General features: G+C 46.0%; 1 long non-coding RNA gene across 1 annotated transcript; it reads right to left on the bottom strand.

Annotated features, from left to right (window-relative positions):
* Nucleotides 1-270: 270 nt before the first annotated feature.
* On the bottom strand, nt 271-23,862 carry LOC311593553. The gene is made up of 3 exons (XR_014777751.1): nt 23,789-23,862; nt 4,609-4,719; nt 271-524 (listed from the first exon to the last, which is right to left on the bottom strand). It is a non-coding gene; the product is annotated as an uncharacterized lncRNA (long non-coding RNA).
* Nucleotides 23,863-24,095: the final 233 nt, after the last annotated feature.

Raw genomic sequence — 24,095 nt, 5'->3', positions numbered from 1 at the left:
GTGAGTGATGCTGGACTCCAGCCTAAGATGCTTAGTGCTAGGATGCTGTCCTTCCTCCTATGAACAGAACCATGTGCCTGCAAGGAGCCTGGCAAGAGTTCCTTTGGAAAGATGCAGAAGGCTGCACACAGAGAGAAATGGAGTGAGGCAGACCAACAGCAGGCAATCTCAAACTCCAGGGACATGGAGGAACCATGGCCTCTCTAAGGCCTCTTCCACCATTGGGCTTAGGGGAGGCTCACTCAGAATATCCCTTTAGTTACCTGAAGATATGGGCGATGACATGAACGCAGGTGCCAACTGTGCACTGTATGCTTCCATGCAGCAGGTGCTACAGCGATGCTATCTTGCATTTAATTTCAAAGTTCTCTTTTTCCTTCGGAATATTCTTCACAGAGACTGAATGAAGAGTCTCCCCAGGTTTGATTTGTGGCAATAGCTGCCTCCCACACTGAATGCTCGATCGCTTTCTCTTGCTTTGCCTTGGCTATCTACCATGGCATATTTCCTAGTGATGCTGGAGCCTCCAAGGAGGAAAAATAAATGATAATATGCATTATTATCTTCTCTTAATAGCTACTGGTAAATAATACAACACCATCTCTATTCTGGTCCAGTATGCCTAAAATAGTTGCTATGAAGCAAAAGCAGGATTAGGCATCAGAAAAAAAAAATCTGCTTCAGAAGATTTCTATATTAAGAAATCTTTCTAAAGGGAAAAAGGGAGTATGGAAAGAAATAAGTCTGGATATAAAGGGCTTTAACATTTTAATAACAATGAGTCAATGCGAAGATGTTAGATCTAACTATACAGAAAGCTGACCCCTCCACTCCCCCAAAGGCATCCATAACAAAGTATTCAAATTCTATGAGTGTATGGGAGGCTTTCCCACGTGGAGAAAGAAGATAAGGGCGCAAGAGGGCTACGTTTGGTAATCAGTCGGAATTGAGGTAGAGAAATTAATCTTGATGATTCAGGGGTGCTAATATGGGCATGGAGCCTTTGAGACAGGAGAGAAGAGGACACAGAGTAGGTTAGAGCAGTGCTAGCATGATCATGGGAGGGTCGGACCTACTGAGGCTGGCCTCACAGACGCAAGAGACACCTACGAGCCAAGAACAGAGACAGCCTCTCCATGGCAGCTGGAGATGGCCTAGAAGCAGCCTGTTCCTTGGGGCCTGAAGAAGGAGCTGACAAACTAACGGCACTTACGGAACTGTGGTGTGCTATTAGCCAGAATTGTCTATCGTCATTTGGAGTTTTAAAATTTATAGATGAAATCGAGACCCCAGTGGGCAGATCTCTAGGTTATTGAAAAGTCATGTCAACTATCACTACAATGCAATATCCAAGATTTTTCTAGATGAGGCTATGTGATTGCCTGGCATGCAGCATTCGCGGTGAATTCCTCTAGCCAACTTTGACATATGCAATGGCCTGGGAGCAGTCCCTCCCTAATGACGCCACACCAATACATACCACAGAGATCAGAAGTGGCATCCATAATAGCAATGCTACGTACAACATGAAGACCCACTCTCTTTGCCACTGAGTCACAAGAGCGTGGCAGGCCAGCCAGCGGAGGCTGTGAAGGGTTGAGCCCATGCACCCTGGCCACGCAGAGGGGTCTCCGCGGGGCTCTTCAAGAAGGTTAGTGAAGGCCAGCAAAGAGTGCTCAGCAGGTAAGTATTTGCCTTCAAGCTGGGCAACCTGAGTTCAAATCCTGAAAGTTACAGGGTGGGAGGAAAGATCTGGACCCCACAAACTGGCATTTGATCTCTACAAGCATGTACACGCGCACAATTAATTCATTAAAAATAATGGATGTTCCTCAAAACCCTTCAAGGGGAAAAAAACATTATGTTCAAAGTGTCAGAATATCCAGACTCTTTAAAGTCTACGAGTGTATGGTAGGCTTTCCCACATGGAGAAGATAAGGGCGTGAGAGAGGGACAACAAAGCACCAGGTAATCTGCTGGAGAAACAACCAACTGTCCAAAAACGATGTCGCTGTCCTTCACGTGTTACTAGAAAGTGGATGCCTGTGCGGGGGCCTCATTTGACTACTCCTCCTTCACAGGACCACAGCACCAGTTCCTAACAAAGGATGGTGCACAAGAGCCACACACAGAAGCTAATGGAGTCAAAAAACAAAAAGCAAAAAACTAGACTATATTCAGATCCCTGGGAACCACACGGAAGAGCATCTATTGAGTGTGCTGGGTGCATTGTTAATTCCATGGTCGTGAGCCAATGGAACCTTAGGGTTTGTCTGTTAACTGTTGGTAGCCTGGTCCTAGCCCAAGTCCATGCCTCCTCAGAGACTTGGGTAGCACAGGCTTGTGTCTAGGGCTCTGCTACCAATGCTCGCCTGTTCTGGGCAGCAAGAAAGAGCCCTTCCTACTGGTTTCTCATAGGGACTGTTGGCAACATATTGAGATCATTCAAGTTGAAGGCTCAAAGGAGTACCTGTTGCCCTGGAATTGGTCCTGTCCAGAAAGGACTGCAAGGCTTGCGCAAGTCAGATGGTTTCCCCATCAGAATCAGTATTAGGGTTGTAGGGCCCCGTAAGAGACAGAGCACTTGACTGACATCCTCTAGAATGTACTCAAAACCTTTCTGATGCCAATTCAGAAGTACACCATTGAAAAGCACAGTTTGGCTGGCACCATTTGTACCATCAGTATTAAGAGAAAAAAAAAACCCTGATTTGATGGGTATTGATGTATGTATCAGACGAGTCTGAAAAATGTCATGGAAGGGAGTGTCCTAGGAGGTATCATTGCATCATTACACCCACAAGCAAGCATCAGGCTCACGAGCTGTGGGAAAAGATCAAGGGCACACCACTCTGCAAGGCACTGGCCATCAAAAGTCTGGAAGAGGGGCTGGTGAGCTGGCTGTAGGTAGGGAGCCTGCTGCCAAACCTAACCCCACCCCCTACCCCTGAGTTTGCCCTGGGAAATCCCCGTAGAAGAAGGAGATAAGAGTCTCTTGCCTGTTGTCCTCTCATCTCCAGACATGCTGTGACACACATGCGTATACACATAGAGATAAAAAATAATAATCACACAAACAAAATGTAATTCTTTTAAAGACACAGTGAGACTCAGCTGGAAGACTTATTTCCTAGTAAATTTATCATCTCACTCCCAAAGTGACTGACTTCCTTCACCTGGGAAGCACTGTTTGCACATTATTCACCCTCCCCTAGAAGCTCCTGAGAGGTACCTCGGCACCACCCAGACCCCACAACCCCAACCACACCCCCCCAGCTCCCCACCAATGGAGTTGCCCAGTCCTTACTCACACGCTGAGTTCCTCCCTTGATGCTCTCAAGACCTCGCTTGGCCACATAGGCCACACAGGGCACCCAGAAAGCTCTCTCATTAAAACTAAACAAAACAAACAAACAAAACAATACAAAAACCTCACCAGCCATCCAGACCCTCCCTCCCTGCTCCACGCTCTCCAGTTACACCCTTGAATGCTTGAACCCATGTGATCACTTCTCCTCTTCTATCGACATCCCAAGCACCATGACCAAAAACAACTAAGGGGAGGAAAGGGTTACTTGACTTATACTTCCGGGTCATGGCCTGTCACAGACGGAAGTCAGGGTAGGAACTGAAGCAGAATCACAGCCTGCTGTTTCTTAGCTCGCTCACTGGCTTGCTCAGCCATCTTTCTTATACAGCCCAGGCCCACCATCTTAGAGATGGCTCCACCCACACTGGGCGTGGCCTTCCTAAATTAATCAGTCAGGACTATCCCCTCTCCCCTACCACCACCATCCCACCCCATCTGCCCCCACACACACACACACATGGCCACAGGGCCCCATCTGATCTGGGCAAACTCTCAATTAAGGTTTCCACTTCCCAGATATGTCCAACTGACAATAAAAACTCATGAACACACCGCATTATGACTAAATATCATTGCTAAAATGGAATAGTCACATTTCAGGATCAAAACTGTGCACCCATGAGCTGTTTTCTGTGCATTGAGCCAATCACATGACAGTAAGGAATCTCCTATCCTGGCAATCAAAGACACGAGCTATCAGACAGCTGCAGCTTTCCACAGTACTGACACATCTCAAGCATTCTCTGAGTGCAGTGTGCAGACAGCCTCTGCCACAGAGTCTCAGGGTCACCCTCCCTCACCAAAGGCCCCAGGTCTCCCCTTTGTAGCAAACACCCATATACCACAATGTGCCATAGTTTAGAAATGGATGTAAAACCCACAGTGTGTATATTTCACCACTCACATTATGCTTTTTAAAAACTAAGTTCCCAAGGCTGGGAGGTGGCTCCGTTGATAAAGCCCTTGATGTTCAGGCATGAGGCCTTGAGTTTGGACTCTGACAGGACCCACATAAACCAGGATATGCATCAAAATTTCCACCACTTTGGCGAGATGGGAGATGGACACTGGACAGCTAGCTTAGTGACCACAACAGCAAACAAGAGACCCTGTCTCAGACAAGGAGGCAGTCAGGGATGAGCACCTGAGGGGTTCTCTGACCACCACATGTGAATACAACCTGGAAGCAGAAAAAGTAAAGGCACAGTTTCAAAGACTGTCACTTTAAAGACACTCACCCTGCTAGGAGTTCACCTGGCTTCCCAGTTGTCCTCGTGCAAAGCACAGCACCATTTTCTTGGCATTACCATCAACCACCCTGGCAGACAGCATTCTGGGAGATCACAACCCTAATTTAAAAAAAATGATACAATTATTTTTACTGAGTTAAAATGCTACAGTTTTTAATCTTTGAACATACAGCTGACTCAGCATGAAACATACATAGTGAGAACAAACTTCATCCCAAGAACTAACACTTTTCCAACTTGACAAGGTCCACAACATTTTCAGTATTTTTTTTGGGGGGAGGGGTCTAGAGAATACGTGTTCTATGTGCTGCTAGAGAACATGACCATAAGAAAATCCTAGAAACACAAAGACAATGCTGTCAATCAGCAATCTCAGTTCCTCCAAGCCTAAGATTCTAGCCTCATGTATGATCCTCGCAGATCAGTACAATCAAAGAGAAAAATCCCACTGTCCCCTCCCACCCATAATTTCTCGGTTTTAGAAGTTGTAGTTGTTCAGATGAGAACAGCCCTCATAGGTTCACATATCTCAATGCTTGGTCTCTACTTAGTGCAACTGTTTGGGAAGGATTAGAAGGTGTGGCCTTGCTGGTGGAGGTGTGTCCTTGGGGGTGGGTGGGCTTTGAGGTTTCAAAAGCTTGCACTTGGCCCAGTTTCTCTCTCTGCCTGCCTACCGCTGGTGGATCAGATGTAAAGATCACAGCTGCTTCTCCATTACCATGCCTTCCTGCCTGCCACTGTGATTCCCATCATGGTGGTCATAGACTCACCCTTTGAAACTGCAAGCAAGCCCCCAGGGTTTTTAAAATATATTTTTATAAGTTTTTATAAGAGTAAGTGTAGCAGGATTATATATATCAAATCAGACTTTAAAAAGAGCTTTGGGTTTTTTAAGGGGAATATTTTAATTATTCTTTTAGGAACACTCTACTACAATCCATTTGTGTTTAAAATCATCGTCTCAAGAATGAGAAGGAACCTTCATCTTTCCACCTGGACCACACCTGTCACCCTAGAGATCTGGACATTGTATTCTACAGTCAAGTCCCACCAGGTGCTTCCAGGCCACCGGCAATGTGCTCCCTATGACATCTGCACAGGGCACTAATGACCTTCTTTCCTCAGAGCCACCAACACCCCCTAGGAGTCCTACAGTCTGGGTAGGGAAAGGCATCATTCTGTTTATCAGCTGGGAATGTGCAGACATGACCATACATCCCCGTCATTCCGGGACAGACTTGGAGAGAGGACCTGCCTTGTTCAAGAGAGGGGCTGCCCTCAGCACGGAGCAGGAGTCACAGAAGAGTAAGGTAAGTTCAGGGAGATAGAGTCCTTGACATTAGAACTATACCCCCACAGTGCAGAGAGACCAAGAGAGAAGAGAAGAGCGAGTGGTATTCACTTCTAGAGTATCATGGTAGTTGTTCTCACTGCGTGGAAGAGAACAAAAGGCCAAGGGTATATTAAAGCCGCTTCACGCAAAGGGAATATGTAATTAGTATTTGCTGTGTTGGTTTTCCCCAAGGAGTCTGCCATGGTCTGATAAAGCCACACCAGCCCATGGTGACATCGGTTCTCCCAGTAAATCTGCTTCAACAGGCTTAACATCAGACCCTCAGGGGCGCAATCTAGATATGACACAGCTCTGAATTCCATGTAGGTTGTGTCCCAAGGGGCAGGGGCTTCTTCCCCAGGTGTTTGGTCCCTGCTGGGCTGAGTCTGCATTTCTACTTCCTGGACCTCCATCTCTTCAGTGCATGTAGGGACCACTGCACCTCCAAAGGCCCCATTCTCAAGTGTCCCCTATAGTTCCCTGCTCCAAGTGGGGACCACAAAGGTCACTGTGATACCTTTAATGTGCTAGGGCTCCCTTGTGAAGGACAGGGCAGTGTCCAGCAAGGAATTTTGATGGAGGCCAAATCTGCTGGTAAGTGGCATAGCATAAAGGACTGGGCTGCACAACCTCAGCCATGTTTACATGGGTGTGTACATTGTGTGTGGTGGATGTCTCTCAGTCAGTCATAAATTTGCTACTACTGATTATCATGGGACTAAATGAAGCATGCTTGGACACTGTAAAGGAGGGGAGCTACATCTTGCTGGAGTATTTGCAATCCATAAGATCTTAAAGGGGTATTGGAAATATCTTAGATCTGTTTAAAGTAGGACCAAACTATTTTTAATTCCACATCAGACTTGTCTGTAAGCTGCAGGATTTATACAGGTCATTTACCTCCACTAAACAGTCATTTTCTTACCTAGAACACAGGGTTAATGATGTAATTATCATACTTACCTCACAGACTCACAGGAATTAAATGAAATAATTTATGCAGAACATTTCACACAACATTTGGAATGTATTAAGTCTTTATTAACTGTTAGACAATATCAATGTGACCGCTGTTCATCCGTGCCTCCCTTCTCTCAACAAAAGGATGAGAGTCAAATAAGAAACAAAACACAGAGCTGCCCCCACTAACTACACAGCATGCTGTAGGTTCTTGACACAATTCATTTGGTTTCTCCTTTCCTTCCTCAAACACTGTCAAGTTTGATGCTGCTGCTGAAGGGACCCAGCATCAAGCAGTTCCCAAGCAAGAAGAAATGAGCAGAGAGGGAGGGAGAGTGGTGAAAACGGAGAATCCAGTGTCTGCTTTAATTGATTTTCTTCAGGCCAGTCTTGGGGAGCCAGGGTGGACATGGAAGTCCATTTAGCTGACTTGAACACTCTGCTTTTGACCTTGGAGGACCAAAGGGCTTTGAACTCATCTGGGTTTCTAAGGCTTTGGCCAGGAAGGAAAATTTCTTGCTGATTTTTCATGCCTTCAAAATGAATTAATTTTATAAATGGAAAATTGAAGTAATTAGGTTATGGATTGAGTGACATTTACAAAGGCGAAAAGCTGGGGCTTTTACGTCCTTTATTAAACACTTATTAGGTATATTAAGCAATGCACAGCAATAACTTTTATTCTCCCAAATGTGATTATTCTTCTCTGGCAAGAACAAGCTCAGTCTCACACAGTCCAGGAGACCATGGCCACTCAACTCAAAAACTGCCAAGTCACTCACTACAGTTCTTCCCAGGACTGCCTTGGCTGCAGGAGCAGGAGAGAGGGAGGCAGCCTCTCAAGCAGGTCACATGAGAGGCTGGTTGGCTCTCACTGTGGCGTCCAGTTTTGGGCATCCATGTAGGTACATCCTCTCAAGCAGGTCACATGAGAGGCTGGTTGGCTCTCACTGTGGTGTCCAGTTTTGGGCATCCATGTACGTACATCCTCTCAAGCAAGTCACATGAGAGGCTGGTTGGCTCTCACTGTGTGGTCCAGCTTTGGGCATCCATGTACGTACATCCTCTCAAGCAGGTCACATGAGAGGCTGGTTGGCTCTCACTGTGTGGTCCAGCTTTGGGCATCCATGTACGTACATCCTCCTGCCCTGGCTTCATCCCAGTGAACCAATGTGCCCGACAATGAGGTGAACTCACTAGCTCAGCACTGTTGTAATTAGAGCCTGCTAAGCATCCTATACTCTCCTAAGGCCTCTGAGTCGGCATTTTATAACTAAAACGAAAGGCCTGAAACTTAAAAAGAAGAAAGGTTTTCTTGGGCTTGTAGCTGTAGAGGTTTGATCTCTGGGCTGAATAACCCTGCTCCTTTGGCCAGTGGGGTTAATTAGGCACAGCAAGGATACACATCATGGTAGGAAAACATTATACAGGAAAAATCCTGCACTTTCTGGCAGCTGGAGGTAAAAAGGTGAAAAAGGAAGGAGTGAGGTACCCAGGGTACTGCACCATCCTCTCACTGAACCCCACTCCCTAAAGGCCCCACCATCACTGGACAACAATCCACTATGGTCTGGGGGATACTTCAGACAGCGAGGCTATCAGATCCAGCATGTGTCACCCCCTCCCCCCCCAGCCCCCCCACCCCTCACCCTACACCCCTGCCCCATGATGCTTGCACTCTAGAAGGGAAACAATAGAGCAAACAACGTTGCGATGACAGAAAGAGATCACTCTAGTGAGAGGTGTTGTGTTCGTACACATCTGTGGGGGTGACGGGGTCAGGCAGCAGCTGGATAGGGGCACGTGAGATAAAGGAGCTGGCAGGTCTAGGAGCCTGGGGCAGCCCGGAGTTTCTCAGGATCACCAAACAGGAGTGGCCCAAGTGATGCCTGGGGATTGGTCAGAGTCCTGAGAGCAACGTGATGGGGCAGTCACCATGAGAACTTGTCAGCAGGATTGGGGGGGATGGAAAGCAATGGAGTTCTTAACAGAGGAGTTCACACCAAAACAAACAAACAAAAACAATGGGTATCGTGCAAATAAATTGGAGAAATCACTCACCCCTGACATGAGCTTGGCCCCTGTCTCTGTCTCCTGAGAAACAAAACAGCGCTTTGCTCTTAACCGTAGACTTTTGTCATCTAAAGCAGACAAGGCGTGACAGGAAGAGTAGCCACTGCAGGGTCAGCGCCACCACCAAAGTATTCACTGTATGCTCCCATGTCCCCGACTGAAAGCTTAGGCCATAGTGTGCTCCCAAACCCCAAGGTTTGTATCTGAAATGATGAGTGACTATAAAATAATAGGAACTTATGAGTTTAAAGTGTCTACCGTGAACTCCCTACTCAGCAAGTGGCCGCCATGTGTGGCTTTAATAGAGCTCTTGTTGCCTATGTATATGTGACCACCATCTTCAAACTCTACCCTCGTGCACTTGCTCCCTGGCTCCCAGCCCCCAGCCATGTTCCACTATGACACTGAGATTCCCAACACTCTGACTCTGCTTCCTGACACTTGATGGCTCTCACCATCATCAGGAGACCCACGCGTGAGACGCTGGACAAGATCTTCAGGTGTTCTCACCAGTCCTATTGGAGGTGACACCATGAGCTTCTAACGTGTAGAGGACAGACATGTGACTACATATCACACAGCAACAGCAGGGCCTCTTCAGATAATTATCTGTCCCCCAAAGCCAAATATGTAGCAGTTGAGCCACTCTGCTCCACTCTGATGAGCCTGTGAAGCCTTGTACCCCACACAGTTGGTGCCAACATACCTGCTCCCAGGTACCCTCTGCAGCCTGGTTCACGGTCTCGCTCCGCAGCTCTGACTCAGCTCCCAACACACAGTGGTTATGTCACCGCGCGGGTGGGAGATTGCCAAGCCAGGGTCTTACAGAACATTTTCAGCACCTCACTCCTACTGAAATTCTGCAGGCCAGCATTCGAGGAAGTTGAGCACCAATGAAAAGTTCCCCGTCATAACCCTTAAAACACCTCTTATGGTTTGAGGATCTTGCCCTCTGAATGGATGCTTCTTATAACTCTTTTCAGAGATAATATCAAGAGAAAAACACAACATATTTTAGTCAAACCTTGGCAGACCTAGGATGTGTTGATTCTAAGATGGCCACTTGCTGAGCCACAAGGGTCAGGCTGTCTCTGCCTCCCTAGTGCCCGGATGTCAAGCCTGTGCTGCTACCTTTTTGACATGAGTTCTGGGCATTTAACTCAGGTCCCCACAACTGCTCAGCAAGCCCTTTAAGAACTGAGCCATCTCCCCAGGCCTGGCCCCACCCTTTCCTGTCAGCTTGTCCAGAACTGTCAATAGTCCTCCCCTCTAGGGCAGCATGTTAGTACCATGCAAAGAGAAAATAAGGTGTCTGGGAGAACCTGGAAACTAACGAGCCTCGTGAGGCTGAGACACAGAGGAATCGATACAGTGTGAATAAAGCCAACATTCTGAAAAGAAGCCAGATGCAAGGCACGTTATAAGGGAGTAGATGGAGAGGTCCCGCACCAGGCCAGCACCGGGAAGGAAGCTAGTGCTGACTTTAAGAAAACATGTTTGAATCTGCCTTGCCAGTTCATCTTTGCTCATGTGCGTGTGCCTGTGTGTGTGTGTGTTGGTATTTATGTGAATGCTTGCATGTGTGCCGATGTGTGTGTGTGTTTATATGTATGTGAGCACTTGTGTGTGTGCTTTTGTGGGGAGGGGCATGCACACACACTCACGAACACAGATGCACATGGAGGCCAAAGGAGAAGCACCACTCCTTAGGAGCAGTCTACCTTGTTTTGGGATGGGGTGCTTACTGACCTGTGGCTTGCCCAGCACAGTAGGCTGCCTGGCCAGCAAGCCCTGCTCTCTTCTTTTCTAAGCATCCCAGCACTGCAATTATAGGAGCACATCGTAAGAACACCTTGCTTGTTCTAAGGTTTCTCGGTATCAAACTCAGGCCCTGGTGCTTGTGTGACAAGCGTTTCCCTGACAGGCCTCTCTCTCTCTCTCTCTCTCTCTCTCTCTCTCTCTCTCTCTCTCTCTCTCTCTCTCTCTCCATCCCACAGTTCAGTCTTCTATAACAGAATTCTATAGACTAGACCACTCAAGTAGCACAAGTGTGCCTTTCCGTGGGTCTGGGCGCTGGGAGGTCCGTGGTAAGGTGCCTACCTGCCCCTTCTAAGGCTGGTCATAGCTGGCAGCTTTGGAGCTCTCTCTTCACATGATTGAGAGAGATGGAGAGGGAACACTTTTGCCTCTTCCTCTCCACCATCCCACTGGGGAGGCTGAGTCCTCAGGATGCCATCTAATCCCAGTTACCTACAAAAGCCACACACCTCCAAGTACCATTATGTCCAGGGTTACAGCCCCAGTCCACCACCACACAAACATATGCATGTGCATACACACACACACACACACACACACACACACACACACACACACACACACGTTCTTTAAAATATAAGCAGAGAAGTGTTACATAATGTACAGAAAGGGCGGACATCCCCATAAACCTCTCCTGTCGCCTTCTAGCAGTTTTCAACCTTCCTAATGCTGCGACCCATTAATGTAGTTCCTCATGTTGTGGTGACCCCTAACCATAAAATTATTTTTATTGCTACTCCATTTTGCTACCATTGTGAATCATAGTGTACAGATCTGTGTTTTTCCAGATCTTAGGGGAGGCCCCTCATGAAAATGTTGGTTTGCCCCAAAGGGGTCGCGACCCATGTGTTGAGAACCACTGCTGCAGATAGCTCTGTACTGTGGCTTTTTTCCTGGCTCAACACTTCTGCCCAGCCCCATCCCAACCTCTTCCACCCACAGCTCTTCCTTGGCAATGCTCAGTTTCCTCACCTCTCAAATCAAGACAGCAGCATCCACTTTTCCGTGGGCGGTTGCTGTGGGAGGTCTGGCCCATGACAGGCATCAGCCCCTTTTCCTCCGCCTAAGGAACACAGCCACTTTCTTAGTGCACTTTGTCTTAACTAACTCTTAGGGGGGAAATTTCATTGATTGAAAAAATGTCTATCAGTGTGTTCTAGGTGAATATAAGTCATTAATTCCCCAAAGGCATCTGGTATGTTTGTTTTTAGGGTCTGTGTTAACCTAAAACAATTCAGAAGTTTGTAAGTTTGTCCATAGTTAATGGTTCAACAGGATAAAGTGGGAAAATATAGACTTGTGCTGACAAGAAATCAGCCTCCAAGATCAACTGTTCCCAGGTCTTTGGGTTTCTTTTTGTTTTTTGGTTTTTGTTTTGTTTGTTTTGGGTTTCTTTTGTTCTTCGAGACAGAGTTTCTCTTGTAGTCTTGTCTGTCCTGAACTCGATTTGGAGACCAAGCTGGCCTTGAACTCACAGAGCTCTGCCTGCCTCTGCTTCCCGAGTGCTGGCATTAAAGGCGTGCGCCACCCCGAGGTCTTTGGGTTCTCTGCCTCTTCTTCTCCTCCTGAGACTAAAGATGGTGGGAGTTTTGCATGTGACCCCCCAGCCTTGGGAACCAAAGCTGTAGTGTTAGCTTGGTCTTTTCTGGCCTCAAAACACACTGGCTGTCAACCTACCCCATACAGGCACACTGGAGCATCAATGAACTTGGTCCCTGTGCCCTGCCCTGTGCACAGTGACCTGAAGAGACATGGGGCTACACGTTTGTGAGCATTGTATTAGCAAAGAGGTAAGCCATCACAGCTACCTTAATATGGGAAAGCTCCGCCTCCCTTCAGTTGACTCCTATCAGCCCAGAACGACCACTACAAAAGGCCAAAGGCGTCCTTCAATGACCTGACCTAGACTTGATCATGAATCTGCATAGATTGATTCCTCATAATCAAGCACAGCCTGAATCTCAGATCCAATACTGAACACCTTTGCCATTTTGTACAAGTTATGTTCTCCACCGATTCTTAAATGTTAATTTCTAGAAAAATGGATAAGGACCTTCCTTCCTCCAAGCAGGGTGAGCTGAGCTCACAGTAGGTGAGCGCCAAGCGGCAACTTCCACTTCGCTTCCGGGGCTAAGAGGGGTTCAGTGTGTGAGTGCTGGCCACACACCATCTCCCGAAGGAGAGGGACATCTGAGCCCTGCCCCAGCTGCCAAGCCCATGTTGGCAGTGCAGAACAGGGTGTGCACACTCCGCCCTGAGCCCCACTCACACCACCACATTGTCAGGCGCTACCATCACCAGCTTTCCTGTAAAGAGTAACAGCTTTACATTTTAAAAATTACACTTATTTCTCTACTGTAGGAGGGAGGTATGTGTGGAGCTTAGAGGACGGCTTGTAAGAATCAACATCCTCCCTGCATGATGTCGATCCCAGGAATCGAACTCTGGCCCTCAGCCTTGACAGAGGTGCCTTTACCTACTAAACCATCTTGCTAGCTCTTGAATGAATGCACCTTAGTATTCTCTGACTCTTCAGTCCAGTGGTTTCCCTAAGCCAGACAAGAATAAATAAAAGGAGTGAAACTGGTATGTGTGAGAAGCAGAAGTTATAAAAAAAAAAAAAGCCAAACTTGTACGCAGGCCAGTCCTTCTGAGGGCTCTGACAGTCACCGCTGTCAAAGCCACAGGTGACAGACGCCCCCTGCAAGCCCCTACCATGCTGGCCTCCTGAGGCTTCAGCTGTCACTGCCTCCACAGCATGAGGTGTACCTCAGCCACCAGGCCAGCAGACACTGGCTCTCTGCTCTGCTCCTTGCAAGCTTAGGCTGCATGGGAACACCATGAGGCACAGAGAAACACACAAATCAATGCCACGGTGTACGTTCACTGAGTGGCTTCCATAGGAAAACTTCACACACGAGCGAGTCAGAGAAAATGGATTTACTGCTGGCGTCTTACTAGCAGATAAAATTATATTATTTTTTTGAGTAGAACAGAGGAAATTAGGCGGGGGGTGGGGAGAAGCACATCCTATTTCTAATCTACTCCACAGCACCACTGCCTTCTCCCTGGCCTGCGGAGAGAATCGGCTGCCCCAAGAACTGACACTAAAGTGCACACCGGTAAGGCAGAAGCCTAACAGGGGTGTTGCCGATGTAACATTTCATAAAAAGAGTTTGGAGGATGCATCGGGCAAGGTCAAGGGGTCCTTCTCTGGATCAGCTGTTTATCAAACAGGCCTCACCCTGGGGGACTTGCTGCATTGTACCCCTCCCCACAGGACCTGCCACTTTCTACCCACAGGAGGGTCCCTCTGAGCCCTTCAAGCTGGGAGAAGAGACTGGGCAGGCAAGGCTGTCACTTCAGAAGGAGTGCAGACACCCTGCAGTGATGTCACCAGCCACAGCAGCTCTGAGATGTCAGGTACCAGCCGCGCAATCCATCAGCAAGCTGGAAATGTGACAGTCGGCATGCATGGCAGAGACAAGAAGAGCCCTGTGGATTTGTCAGGCGGAGAAAAATAAGGGCCCCAGGACCATTTCCACAGAGGATCTGATGACTGCTGAGCTGGGACGAGGGAGTGTGGCTGTGTGTTAGACAGAGTTGTAACCACCGTCCTCAGCTCTAACCCACGGCCTGTCCTGACAGAAAAGAAGACACACACACAAAGACAACTCACTATTCAAGAAAGAAAGAGAGAAAGAAAATTAAGGCAAGAATGTTTTTCACCAACAGAGTGGAGAAAAATTGAAAATTTCTGTAATGCCCCACATGCAAATATAAGGAAATGGCACTTTGGGCAGCAAATTAGTGCAGCATTGATCGTTTCAAGCTGACTCGGAGATGGTTACAGTGATGGTAATCTAGATCGAGAGATGCCTGGGGCATTGGCCAAGCACAGTCACAGTGTGTCTGTGAGGATGTATCCAAGGAGACTGACATGCAGAAAGCAATGGGTCCAGACAGAAGAGGGGAAGGGAAAGCCAGCCAGCGTGCTGCCAGCTTCGTCTCCCCACAATGAGTACACCATGGCCTCAGATTTAACCTTGTCTAACCTTTCCACACACACTCACACCAGCCGCTCCCAGGAAGCCACTGCATCCTTAGCTTACAACGAAGCTGCTTCCTGGGTTCCTTGTCCTGAGCCTTCCAGTTCATGGGCAGACAGGAACTGGGTTCTCCATCTCCAGCATGTGGAAGACCATGGATGGATTACCCAGCCTGCAGTCATGTTTGTATGCCAATCAAATAAATACCCTTAAAAATATAGATATATGGTTGTAGAGGTCCTCTTCCAGGGACAAGATCCCCAATTTGTGGCTTCATATAAAGTGGTCAGCCCTAACACCACACACGCGCGCACACACAAACACACAATTAATAAAAAGAAACAGTAGCTATCAACTTGAGGTGGGAGGACACAAAAGGAGTTAAAGAGAGGAGCCATGGAAAGAGAAAGGGGAAGTGACATAATTATCTTCTAATTAACAATGTATAAAATTCGTAAGCAGTAAACCCACAGCAAAAGCATATTCTATAACACATACTCTATTATATACATAGCATTAGTTGTGTTCCTTAACACTGACTCTGACATGAGCTCTGGTCCCCCTATTTGAACACTTCCCCTCGGTGGGGAGGCCTGGTGACACTCAGAGGAAGGGGAAGCAGGCTACCAGGATGAGACCTGATAGGCTGTGATCATATGGTGGGGGAGGAGGTCCCCTTCTGTCACAGACCTAGGGGAGGGGAACAGGGTGAAAGAGGGAGGGAGGGAGGGGAATGGAAAGATACAAGTGAGAGGATAACAATTAGGATGTAATCTGAATAAATTATTTAAGTAAAAAGAGAGGAGAAAGAGAATCTTGGCTCTTGGCTAATGATTATCAAAATGGTTTTTATTGGTTGAAACAAACCATTAGAATTTGTGCATAACAAAAATGGAGATGAATGCCCGCTACCTCATTCTGTCCCTGGAACAGGAAAATAAATCACTTTACGTAAAGAAACAATGGCATGAAGAGGGATTTAAAAAAATCTTTAACATCTGTAACAAAAAGGTTAACTTAAACTTGTAATTTAGAGTTGGAGCCATTCTAAACAGCACATGGCATAAGACAACAGGTCTCCAAAGGTATGTTTAAATTAAGATTTTTATGTAATTCTTGTCCCTTATTAAAACCTAGACTTATAAAAGATAATATTTAAAACAATGTTTCTTTAAGAAGATATCAAAGCTGCACCTCCAGTCAATATATCTTAAGATTATACTGTGAACTCTTATCTAAGAATTTATAATTTGCTTATTGCATATGATGTTTAAATTTTAAGTTCAAACTCTTGTTTAAAACATATATGTGTGCATACGTGTTTGTAACACAGATATTTTTAAACAGCAACCATGTGGATCACATGGCCTGCAGCCTGCCATGTGACACCACCATCTTGAAATGGCCATGTGGCATAAGACAACAATTTTACAACCTCTTGGTCCTAATGAGCTCTCTGCTTGTTATGAAGGTTGATTCAGAGTAACAGATTGCTATATTGCAGACCTTGGAAATGGGTAATTCTAAAGATACTTTTAAGTTGGGATATATTAATTTAGAGATATTCAATTGTTTACAATGTCAAAATTTGGGTTCTGTCTTCTAAAACTTATGTTTCTTATGCTCTACCTTCACTCTCAAAAAGGTTAAAATTACTTCCTTAGAAATATGTTTGGCCTTATATTCTGAATATGGCTGTTTTTAAATTGCTTGCTATAGCTTCTAACAACATGTGGCTTGCCACCATGTTGATTCTGTAATAAAAAGGATGAAGCCACATCCTTACCACCATCTTGACTAAGGGCAGTCACATGGCTGGCAGCCATGTAGCCATAGCTTCACCACCATCTTGGCCAAGGGCAGTCACATGGCTGGCAGCCATGTAGCCATAGCTTTACCACCATCTTGGCTAAGGGCAGTCACATGGCTGGCAGCCATCTAGCCACAGCTTCACCACCATCTTGGCTAAGAGCAGTCACATTGCTAGTATCCATCTAGCCATAGCTTTACCACCATCTTGTCTAAGGGCAGTCACATGGCTGACAGCCATCTAGCCACAGCTTCACCACCATCTTGTCTAAGGGCAGTCACATGGCTGGCAGCCATCTAGCCATAGCTTCACCACCATCTTGGCTAAGGGCAGTCATGTGGTTGGGAGCCATTTAGCCGTAGCTTCAATGCTGTCTTGTCTAAGGGCAGTCACGTGAACAGTGGCCATCTTGGTTATGAGAGACTCATATGTTCACAGCCAACTCTATTGAGGGCTGCCAACTGCATTTAGTCGCCCTGCTTAGCACCAAGGGCAACTTCTGTTCTTTAAGCTAGTTTTGCTGTTCAGTCTTAATGATGAAATGTGGCCAAATCAGCAAGGTTGCCAGTCCCTCAATGGACTGTATCTATGATTAAAAGTTTTGGTGGTACGCGCCTTTAATCCCAGCACTCAGGAGGCAGATGCAGGCGGATTGCTGTGAGTTCAAGGCCAGCCTGGTCTACAAAGTGAGTCCAGGACAGCGAAAGCTAACACAAAGAGACCCTGTCTCAAAAAAACAAACAACAACAACAACAAAAACAAAAAACAACAAAAAAGTTTTGTTGTGAAACTAGTTCAGAAATATATTTAAAGTTGCATTGATAACTGATGCAGTTTATGATCAGCTGTATCAGTGAATCAGTTGTCTGATAGTTAATAAAACAATTGTAAGAGAATGATGCCTCATTCCCTACACGGGGTGGATGGTTTTTGGTTGTTCAACTCTTTGTATATTTATACAAAATTAAGGTTATATTTTGATTACAGCATACTATATATAAAAATTTTTAAGGTATTATACTTATATAATTCTTAAATATGCTATGTGCAGTTCTAGTCCTTTTAAAAGCTACTATCACAAACTGTTTAGGTAATTAAAGCTTATGATTTTGTTAGGTACTAGTTCAGTTAATCAGAGGTGTTTCCTAAAATAATCAGTCAATATATAGCTAGAAACAAGCAATTCAGATATACTAAAAATAGACATACGTGGTCCTCAAACACTCATCTGCAGATTATAAGTCATGACGTTGTATTTTATGTTTGCGAAGTATAGTTTAGAGCAGATAACTAGATACATACAAGGATCACTTAACTCAAATATGCTAACCCTCAAGCTTGTCAGAGACTTGTTGAATATGGCACTTAACATGCGTAAGTTTGTGTAACAAACACAGATTCCCAGATCGTAACAGTAGTTCCCAAGGTCTCAGCAGATTTCAGCACAATGGCAGGTGTCTTCAACCCTGGAGTGTGGTATGCTGATCTGAGCAAAGCTGCTCCCAACGTCTCCCCCTCTGCTAGGGCTCAGCCTGGACTGGGGACAGACTAGACACCCGCAGAGTTATGTTCTCACATTGCTGAACACAAGGTGAGGTCAGTCTCTTCTGTGTTCTCTGTCCACAGAAACAGCCTCTTGTCCACTCTGCCTGATGGCATACTGTCTCTGCCCAGGGTGCCACCCTGTCACAGGAGACAGCTGGGACAACCATCTATTTAATAGGACATGGCTATCTAGTCATCTCTGTCATTTTAATTGATACATAAATTTATCTAGGTTACAATTTATCCTTCTCAGGCCTCTGATCACATCGATGGCTAAGCTAATGGTAGCTTGACAGTTAAAGGACAATTAGATTCACTGTTAGTTCATTAGTCAATTCATTGGCTATTTAAAACTACTAGGTACTAGGTCTCTTATTTAAAAAAAGCAAATAGGCTTGCCTTGCTCACAGGCTTCATGTGAAAATGTAAACAGATTTCAATGTAACATTTTACTAATCCTTCATTTGGATGACTGCTCCCAGTAATCAACTGCCTATGTCTCTTGATAAATGACTGGATAAAAAAGGGTATAAAGTTTATGTAAGGTCTGAGGATATAAAAGTTTAAATTATGAGAATCTAAATTATTTACGGGTCTAAGAAAGCGTTTAAGTATTTGAGCGTCTAAAAAGTGTTTAAATGTTGGCAAATGTAAGTTATAAAAATTAAAGGATCTTAAGAGAAGTTTAAAGTACATAAATGCAAGCTGAAGATTTAAAATATACAAAAAATGACATCAATAGAGTTCTGATAAGCTGCTTATTTATCAGCCCCAAGCTCGAGATTTTAATTTTCCTTTGGTTGTATTCTGAATATAGACTTAAGGGTGCTTCTCATCATGCTAAAAACAAGTCTGCGCAATCTGGATATCAAGTCTTCTAGACTGAGAAAAGAATGTCCATGCTTTACTGGGTCTCAAAGGCATATGTCTACTCCAGTTGTCTTATAGACACAATTTTAACTTCTGTCCCTACTCTATTTGTCTCAGCAGATTTTTACTTGGCTAATTGATTCTGTCCAGAGGTGCTGAGATCTGGACCTCTGGAAGCCGATGTAAAGCAGTCCCACAGATATGACTTCCTATCTCTTCAACTGGAACAGCTAAACAGATGTTTTTGATAAGTGCCTCATTACCTAGCCTTTGACTGGCTTTTCAGACTTTCTAGGCCCAGTAAGAGCAGCCCTAATGTCAGCAGGAAGAAGTTACAGAAGAGAATGACTTCACCCATTGTCACGCTTTATAGGTTGAACTGCTAAGTCAAGGGAAACCTTCTGGCATATAGGACAAATAAGAACATAAGGCTCTTACTGATAGTACTCAGACACTGGCCCCTGCACTCTAAATAGATCGGTTGCCTTCATCGAACAAAGATTGGGTGCCAGGCAGATAATGGTACAGATAGTGGTCACAAGGGCACAGTATTTGGCCCTGCAACAGGCCGACTCAGAAAAAGCCTCAGGAAGACCCATGATCTGCCCTTCAATGTACCTGTCAGAGGAGGAAATGAGAGACCAGAAGAATTAAAATTGGATTTCAGAGTCACTGGGCCAAAGTTTACTAAAGTCGGGTAGCTTTGTTCCTGGAATGTACTAATTTCCCCTCTCTCCTAGCAGCAGCCAATCAGCACAAGACAGGATGTTCCACCTGAAACCCGAGACCAGATGTTTCTCCCCCAACTGCAGAGAACAAAGGAAGCCGGAGCCCTTTGTGGTTCTGCGCCCTCTCACAACCAATCACTTTAAAACACAGTATCCCCTTCTGTGTTTTAACCAATAGATGCTTACCAGGCTGGAATTCCCCTGCTTTGAGTGCACTGGGAGGGTGAGGAACCTATAAGTTACCCTGAATCCAGAGCTCAGTGCTCTCCTCTGGATTCCACTGCATTGGTGGCAGTAGGGAGCCCAGCTCTTGAGCTATGGAATAAAGATCCTCTGATGTTTGCATTGGTTTCGTCTCCTGGTGGTCTTTCAGGGTCTCATGAATAATGGATTATTCACAACAGCAAAGGGATTGATGAGCCAGGAAAAGGAGTCAGCAGAAGTGGGAAGGAACTAGTTAGGTGTAACAAAATACTTTATATATGTGTGTAAAATGCCATAATGAAGCCATAACTGTGATAACTAATATGTGCAAGCAGAAACAAAATCAATGAAAAGGGTGTTGGACTCAGGGAATGGCTTAGTGGTTAAGAACCCAGCATTGAGCCCCAGCACTCGCATGGCAGTTCACAACCATCTGGAATTCTAGTTCCAAGGAACCTGACTCTCTTTCCTGGCATCCGCAGGCACTGCACTCAGGCGGTAAACAGACATATGCTCAGGCAAAATACTCATACACAGAAAATAAAGTTTAAAACTTTAAAGTATTACAGGTTACAGGTCAATGGTAGAGTGACTGCCTAGCACATGTGAAGCCCTGCATTCAATTGCCAGGAATGTAGAAAAAAAATTATTATGGGGGAAAAAAGTTAAACAACAAATGCTAGAAAGAGAGGGATGACAAAGACCAGGGTGTGGGGAGACAACCAACCGCTTGCATACTGCCCTAGTCAATGGAGGTTTTAACAATATATTCCTGGGGTGAGGTCCAGCTCAGAAGCAGAACCCCTGTTTAGCATGTGCAAGGCCCAGGGCTCAACTCCCTAGCGTCACATTCAGAGGAAATAAAGATGCAAACTCCTTCACTACATGACCCCTTTTACACAGAGTAAGTGTATGTACATCTACCAAAACTAATACTTCCTGCCCACTTCATATGCCATGCAAAGTCGAGATGCTGCGGTGATCTCCCAGTTCCTGAGCATCCAAGACTGTGTGCCAACAGTGTCTGTAAGGATGTTGGATTATGTCCTGTCGACCCACAGAGACTGACTGCACTGCAGACTTATAAATCGTGTGTACATGGTGGAACCAAAGGACACGCAGCCTATAGAAATGGGCAGTGTCTGCAGAGACAGCTCCCATGCCTATCTCTGCCCTAAACCAGTAAGCAAGTGAAGCTAAAGCAAGTAGCATCTACCTCCTCTCAAACCGTGGGTATTTCTCAGGGCCTTGGGTATCCTCTACAGCTACAGTGTTACCGTGTTACAGAGTTACAGTTGCAGTGCTGCAATGTGAGCTTAGAACTAATTCCTCTTGGGTCAGATCCTGGAGCTGCTCCCTTATGTCAGCCCAGCCTGTCTAAGCTCCTCCCACCCCCTACCCCACTCACAGTACAGGCTGGGTTGGCATGATGGCAGGGCCACCCAAGTTTGCCCTTCCTTAACTCAAACCTATAAGCTCACTAGGAGATTTGTCAGTCCCATGCTTTAAAAATAGCTTCCGCTGAAGCTTAGAATATGGCTTAGGTGGGAGAGCACTGGCCTAGAACCACAAAGCCCTCGGTTTGACCCCCAGCAGCACAGCAGAACAAGACCTCATAGCATATGCTTCAGAGCCCAAGTCTTGGGAGGTACAAGTAGAAAGCGAAGGAGTGCAGGGTCACTTCTGACTACATGAAGGGTTGAGGGCTAGCACGGTTTATGTGAAAAATGAATGCTGCTGTGTTGGGGAGAGAGCTCAGCTGCTAAGGTGCCAGCCCTACAGCATAAGTATGGACCCCCTGCACACACTTAAAAGCTGGAAGAACTCATGACTTCTGTGACCCTATGATGGGGAAACAGAGACAAGCGTGTTGACGCTAGTTTTTAAACTCTACTTTATTGGTGATATTTTCTGCCTCTACCTCCTTTCTCCACCCCAGTCCCTTCTAATACCCAACACTAGGTGTGAGTGAAAGAGGGTGAGTGGAGAGAGGGCTGTAGAACTCTCTTGCTTCTCCCAGCTACTTAGAGTTGATCTCTCTCTCTCTCTCTCTCTCTCTCTCTCTCTCTCTCTCTCTCTCTCTCTCTCTCTCTCTCTCGTTCTCGCTGTCTCATTCTCAGAGCTCTCATACTTATATCCCTCAATGTCCTCAGAATTAAACTAACTGCAGCTGGCAAAGACCACACCCTGCATGAGGCAATTATCAGCCCTGGACAAACTAAAGCCAAACTAAGATCCCACACTTGCGATTAAAACAAAAACATGTTAACATAACTATGTTTTTAAAGAAACTAAGCTTCTATTACACAGATGGGTCCCCAGAGTTTGCTGGCAGGACAGCCTAGCCAATCTCAGCTTTAAGTTCAGAGAGATATTGTCTTAAAATATAAGGTAGAGAGCTGTTGAGAAAGACACTCAACATCAACCTTTGACCTCCATATGCATATGCATGCATCCGTGTACACACACACACACACACACCTTAATATCAGTGAGTAAGCTAATGATTTTCATTTATTGTTGAATTTCAGCCTAACAACTTCATGAGACAGAGGCTCTCTACTGTCTCCGTTTTGTGAATGAGGCCTGAGGGAGGTTAAGGTTACTAATGGTACCTGAGGCTTACAGGTGATGGATCCGGTTTCTGAACACAAGCAGTACAGTTCTGAGACCCCATACATCCTGGCAGATGTGTGACATTCCAGTTTTTCTATGGTCATGTGACAATAATGTGTAACAAGAGTTTTCTGCATACGCATGGTGAGCTATCAGCAAAAACTGGTCATTGCCATTAAACTTACAAGCTTCAAGACAAGAGAAGGAAGGTCAATGGCCTCACAGACTATTAGGGCTACCCATGCCTTAGTCCTACCGTCAGGTCAGTCTCATGCAAGGTGACCTCTCTACTTCACCAGAAAGGAACTGCATCTTAGCATATCTTCAAGCCGTGGCAGGCTCCAGGGCAAGAAGGGAGGGCCTCAGAGGGCCAATTGAGGAGCAAGGCAGGGATTTCTGGCTGTCTTCACACGTTGTTCAGGATGACCTCTATGCCCTAGCTTACACTACAGCATGTGGCCTGAGATGAACTCTCCCTCCATAACCCTGAGGAACAATCCAGTCCCTCACTTGTGCTCAACCCCTAATACTTATTCTACAAGGAAGATAACAAATATTTATCTCTCCTTCAGATTTTAGTCAAACAGACCGAACAGGCAGGCAATCTGAAAAATCCTGAGCTGTTTCCTTCTTTTTTAAAGAATTGTAAGATTGCTCCCTTCACGGAGGAAACATTCGGTGACCTCATTCATGTGCCTTGAAACGACAGTGCATTCTGAAATCTTCCATAGACTCCCTCTGATCTTTACTGGTGAGCTTGGTTTACGTCATGGGAAGCCTCTCTTTGCCAGAGTCTTTGATTGTGTGCTGTGGGACAAAGGTCCACGTCCCCCACCATGCCAGAACAGGAGTGATGTTTCCAGAGGGGACCCTCACAACTGTCATGAGCACAGAAAGCCATCCCTAGCAAACAGGACTTCGCCAAACAAAATCGGGTCACACCCCATTTGGACCCCCTCAGATACATGAGCGCATGTGCTGGGATGTTGTCACTGGTGGCACCTAGAAAGGGCCTATGTGGCTCCCACAGCACCATTCCCTGGTCCCTTTCCCCTCCATGTCCAATTTCTTTTAAGTCAGAACAAATTATTACTCTTGCAGAATTTCAAATGCATCTGTCCTTAGTGTCTCTAAGCTGTTAAAAAGTCATGCAATTACTCACTTGGCATAGGCCCCAGAACTAAATTCAGGAAGCATTTCAGAGCTTCATCCCGATACAAGCCTTCAAAGCGGAGCTGGTGAACAGCCCCCAACTCTGCAGTTACCCTAAGCCAAGCTGCCAAGAGTGTGACCCCTCTGGCCCCTTCACGCCCTGGTTGGCTGGCCTTGCTTCCCCTCCCTTCCCCCCAGTGGCTTCCAGGAAGTGGCCAGCAGGCTACTGGAGACTGAAGGATGCATGAAGGTCACAGCTGGAGTATGTGGCCATGTCTTTCAGAGGAAGGAGCAATGCACAGCCCTGAAGAGACGTC

This window comes from Acomys minous (genome assembly GCF_964271855.1).
Source record: "Acomys minous genome assembly, chromosome: 3".
In the NCBI taxonomy this organism is placed as follows: Eukaryota; Metazoa; Chordata; class Mammalia; order Rodentia; family Muridae; genus Acomys; species Acomys minous.
This window is presented reverse-complemented; position numbering and strand designations above follow the sequence as displayed.